The sequence below is a fragment of the Lactuca saligna genome, chromosome 3 (genome assembly GCF_052625555.1).
Source record: "Lactuca saligna cultivar CGN05327 chromosome 3, ASM5262555v1, whole genome shotgun sequence".
NCBI classification, from domain to species: domain Eukaryota; kingdom Viridiplantae; phylum Streptophyta; class Magnoliopsida; order Asterales; family Asteraceae; genus Lactuca; species Lactuca saligna.
Genome location: NC_136419.1, coordinates 2,494,820 through 2,500,696, shown reverse-complemented (window position 1 = coordinate 2,500,696; position 5,877 = coordinate 2,494,820). Strand labels below are relative to the sequence as shown.

Sequence of the window (5,877 nt, the reverse complement as noted above, 5' to 3'; positions counted from 1 at the left end):
TTTTTTTTTTTTTTTTGTTTTGTTTTTTTTTTTTTTTCTTATAACCCTTCCCTATATATATATATATATATATATATATATATATATATATATATATATATATATATATATATATATATATATATACACACACACACACACACACACACAAGAGATTAACGAATTTAGTATCATAAAAATCAGATGCAGTTTTATTTATTCATGAATAACGAAACCTAAAACTAATATATATATATATATATATATATATATATATATATATATATATATATATATATATATATATATAATCATTAAACCATAGTAGTATGGATGTCTATTTATAAAAAAAAAAATTATGAATTTTGTAACATTTAAAATAGTTTTTCGATAACCAAAGCTCGTTAAAAATTAAAAATAAGTAACAAAAAATACGTTTATATATATATATATATATATATATATATATATATATATATATATATATATATATATATATATATATAAAGTTAGGGCTGTAAACGAATTGAACGTTCGGCGAACCGTTCGTGAATTGTTCGGCGGGAAGTTCGTTTATGTTCGTTTATTTAATAAATGAACGAACATGAACAAAAATTATCGTTCGTTTAATTAAATGAACAAACATGAACAATGGTCTCGTTCGTACATTTATGTTCGTGAACGTTCGTTTACGATGTTCATTTACGTTCGTTCGTTTAAGTTTATTTATATTCATCTATATTCAATTATTTTTTTATTATATTGCTATATTATATGTTCATATATGTTTAATTGTGTTTTATTTATCTTTATTCGTTTATGTTCGTTTAGCATGTTCACGAACATAAATGAACGAAAAAGAACAAAGTAATTTGTTAAACGAACGAACATTAACAAGAAAATCTTGTTCGTTTATTCGTTCGTGTTTGTTTGTTGTTCGACTAACTTAAACGAACGAACATGAACAAGAAATTGTTCGTGTTCGTTTGGTTCGTTTACAGCCCTATATAAAGTTAAAGATTATTATAATTTAAAGAAACTTGTTTTATTGAAAAACATACGTATATTTATTTCACTTTTTCCGTCGGTACGATGAAGGGTTTGTTAGTAAAAATATATGTTTGACTAAAAATGATTCCATGTTCTCAATATATATATATATATATAAAAGTTCATATTTATTTGAGACCATACTAATTTCGTGGGAAAAATCCGAATTTTTTTTTAATTATTATTTTTGTGACTTTTTTTACCTAAAAAATAAATAAATAAAAAAACTTGCCGTTTTTGTTTGAAAAATACTTGAAATATTCTAATAGAATATTACACTCTAAATATTATAATGTGATTTTTAGAATGTTAGAATATTCTACTAGATTTGTCAGATATATAAAATATTGTAATATTCTACTAGAATATTATAATATTATACTAGAATATTTAAAAGAACCAGTATTTTTTATTTATTTATTTTTTTGGGTGTTTTTTTAATTTTTTTTTGAAAAATATAAATGAAGAAAATAATATTTGAAATTTCTTTTTGAAAAATTTCAATTACTTTGTATTTTAAAAATGTTTTTTTATCTACAAAATGTGTGGCTTGGATATATATATATATATATATATATATATATATATATATATATATATATATATATATATATATATAAACTCATTTTTAGAGTGTGATAGAGTGTTTATAACAATCATATGAAAATTTTCAATTATATATATATATATATATATATATATATATATATATATATATATATATATATATAAACTCATTTTTAGATTGTGATAGAGTGTTTATAACAATCAAAATAATATAATGACTTTAAATAATGTTTTTAGAAAACAAATAGTTTATTTTTAGATAACGTATTTGTTTGTAACGATTTTTAATACTAGTTCTTATGAGCCACCCAACATCGTGAATATGATTATTATTTAAAATTGTACTTCGATCATTAGGTTTGTAACAATGTTTAAGATTTTGTTCAGAATTAATAATAGATTCTTGAATTCATTGTATTCTTAAAAGAATATCTCTATTAGGGATACAATTCATCTAGATTTTGTTAGACATAATTAAATAATTCAAGCATGAATTCAATTAGTTTGATTATTAAAAACGAGCACTATTTTAACAAAAAATTTAAATCTTGTAGAATTAATAGTTAGAATAACTTGAAATGAAGTTATCATGGGGAAATAAAAATAACGACAATTGAATAAACATGTTTAGATAATATCTTCTTGAATTACAATCAGTACATACATCTTTAATAAATTATCATGGAGAAATAAAAATAACAACAATTGAATAAATACGTTTAGATAATACATTCTGTAACTAAACTTGAATTACAATCAGTACATACATCTTGAGAAAGAATTATTTGAAAATTTGAAGACTTTGAACATCTACTAGTAAATAGAGAAACACTTGGAGTTTTTTTTAGACTTGGGTTGACAATTTTTTAGAGAATGAATGTTTTTTTTTTCTTCTCTACTGAAACATAGTTTTTATTTATAATCGTCTTGAAGTCTATAAACTTTTTAAATCTTTTAGTGATATTTGTCATATGATCAAATGGCCAACCAATAGAAATAATTATTTGTAAGTGGCTGTCCTTGAAAGTGGTTATCATTCATCTTTTGAAGAAATTGTTGTTTGTAATCAATAACCATCATCTTTTAATAAAGCATATAATCATAAAGCATCTTTTAAAGTCTTATGTCTTCATATCATCATTGATGATAAAATTAAATAAATTTGATAATATTGGTTTATACACCATAAATACATAAATACATACACCGTGTATACTCACACAGTATATACACACACCAGTATTTGAAAACCATAATTTTGATAATAAAAGAAATGAAATACCCTACATTGAAGGTATATTACACCAAATTTAATGATAATAATTGCTTATTCTTCATAAGGATCATCAAAAGGGTCTTGAACGTCTTGAAATAAATCATTCTTTATAGATTTTGGAGAATTTTCAGAAACTGATGGAGTTTGACGAATTTCTCGAAGTAACTTTTGAAGTTCTTCAGGGGAAGAACTAAGAGCTTCTTTAATTCTGACAATTAAATCAGTATCAGTTTGAGGAAGACTATTTATAATTATGGCTTCCACTTCTGGCTTTTGAATATACATTTCTTGGTAATTATTAATTAATTCTTGTTCCTTAGCTTGAGATATCTTCATTTTGTCCCACCATTTTGAGCGAAAGTGGCGATTAAGCCATGGAGGAGGGGAATCTTTTGCTTCTTGATAATGAAAAGTCCAAACATGATCCATGGAACTTTAAATAACATGGTGATATGTAACATATATTCAAATTCTGGAATTTGTTGAATAAATAATTCCTTAAATTTGAAATATCCAACAAAAAAAAAATTCGGTAAACAATTTGGAAGAATTCCCATATATTTATACCAATTGATAAACCATCGTGCATATTCATATTTGAAGTTCAAATCAAAGAAGATAAACCATGAATGTGAATAATTCTGAATAAAGAATGCTTTAGTTCATGCATCTTGATAATCATAATAGGAAAATCGGGGATAAAGAGGATAAGTTATAAGAGGTTTTTCAGAGTGAAGATTTGGAGCCCAATTTTCTATAGAAATGATTATGATAATATGAGCTTTGCTAAAATCAATGTTTCTTTCTTTTGAATTAGAATGATGAACAAAATTGACTGAACCCGATTCTTGCAATATAGCTTGATAATATTTTCGAGTTTTATATGAATCAACATAAAAAGTTTTCCCTTGACCAAAAAGGTGATTTGTGAGAGTATGAAAACCTTTGTAACACCCCCCTCTGGCACGTATCACAATATTGTCCGCTTTGGGCCACTCGGCACGAGGACTTCCCAGGGGGTCACCCATCCCGGTACTACTCCCGCCCGAGCACGCTTAACTGCAGAGTTCTTATGGGATCTGCTGCCCTCACGGCTTTAAAACGCGTTGTGACAAGGAAGGTATCCACACCCCTTATAAGTAGATGTTTCGTTCTCCTTCCAAGCCGATGTAGGATCAGGTGCAACCCACCTTCACCCCCCATTATAGGGTTCGACGTCCCTGTCGAACACATCGACCCGTGCCCTAGCTCTGATACCATTTGTAACACCCCCCTCTGGCACGTATCACAATATTGTCCGCTTTGGGCCACTCGGCACGAGGACTTCCCAGGGGGTCACCGCCCGACTCGACGAGTAGAACCAGGGACCCAGGAGAATAGTTTGCTAGGGACTCGGCGAGTGGAGATCCACTCGGCGAGTCAGGTCAACTGAAAAATTGACTCTAGCTTTGGTTTAGAGCTAGATCGGGGGTAAAATGGTCATTTTACCTAAAGGACAGTTAGCAGTGTTTGATTGAGTATGTTGTGGGAATTGCAGCCGGAGGACTCCCGGAGCAGCAGCAGTCAGTTAGTTCCCGATCAGTTCAGCATCTACTTTGAGGTGAGTTACCTTCCAGTAGCAGTGGGTCTAAGGCCACAATGCCGACCCACCAGTAGGAGATGTATGATAGATGATTGTCTTTGTGATATCATCTAAGTTTGCTATTACCTGATATGTTATATGCTTGCATGATATGTTGTATGTGATAGTAGTAGAGTTTGGTTGTTAGGACCGAAGGGTAGTCAGACACCCCAGATACGTCTGACAGTATGTGATGATATGTTTGCATGCTGACTTGTTATGTTATATGTGATCGTAGTGGTAGGGGGTGAAATAGTCCCCGAGGATCGGTTGTTAGGACCGATGGGTAGTCAGCACCCCAGAATGGCTTGACATGGGTAGTCAGCACCCCAGAATGGCTTGACACGGGTCAGACGGCACCCCAGAATGGCCGTATGGGTAGGTCGGCACCCCAGAATGGCCGTACCGGGTAGTCAGGCACCCCAGAATAGCCTGGCAGTACGTATGTTATGTGTTTGTATGGTATGCGGTACGTTGGGGGAACTCACTAAGCTTTGTGCTTACGTTTACAGTTTTGTTTTCAGGTACCTCTGCATCGAAGGGGAAGGAGCCGGCGCGGTAGCGGCACGTCATACACACACTCTTCGGTTTCCGCATTTATGAGATTTACTGGGATTGTACTCTGATATTTTGATGGGATGTATGGTTTGACTTTTTAGAACATGGTTGCGATGTGTTATGGTGTGAACAAACAATGTTTTTATTTATTAACGTTTTCTAAAGTAATACCTTAAAAATGAAATTTTCGGACGTAAAAATTGGGTCGTTACAAGTTGGTATCAGAGCCAGGTTTCGATCCTGGGACCTGTGGGTTCGGGGACATCCGATAAAATTGGAACGATACAGAGAAGATTAGCATGACCCCCTGGGAAGTCCTCGTGCCGAGTGGCCCAAAGCGGACAATATTGTGATACGTGCCAGAGGGGGGTGTTACAACCTTGATGTAACTTATGGACTTGAAAGTCTTCAAAAATTTGGACTCTTGAGAAATTTGGATTAAGAATTTAAGGAGTTTTAGTAGAAGGGCTAGGAGTAACAGATTTTTGAGTTTAGGGATTGGTAGGTTTTGCAAAAGGGCTTACAATGTTGGTTGGAGTAACGGATTTTGACTGAAGGATATTAGAATAGAGTTTTGAATTCTTAGAAATATGAGTTAAAGGAGAAAAAGGATTTTGACTAAGAAATGGAACAAGCTTTTGAGAGACGGGCTTCTTGTCATCATGTTTGGAAGAGGAGGAAGAACTCATTTTCCCCACAAAAATTCTCGAGAAAGAAAGTCAGGACGCGAATTATTTTCTCCTTTTATGAATTCTATTTCGAAATCAAAGTTACCTAAGAGGGCTTGTCATCGAGCAAAATTTTGTTTGGAAATAATATTTTTAAC

The 5,877-nt window shown here is 31.2% G+C and overlaps 1 pseudogene; it reads left to right on the top strand.

Annotated features, from left to right (window-relative positions):
* The first annotated feature begins 5,295 nt into the window (after positions 1-5,295).
* Positions 5,296-5,358, top strand: LOC145038100 (U6 spliceosomal RNA; annotated as a pseudogene).
* The last annotated feature ends 519 nt before the right edge of the window (positions 5,359-5,877 follow it).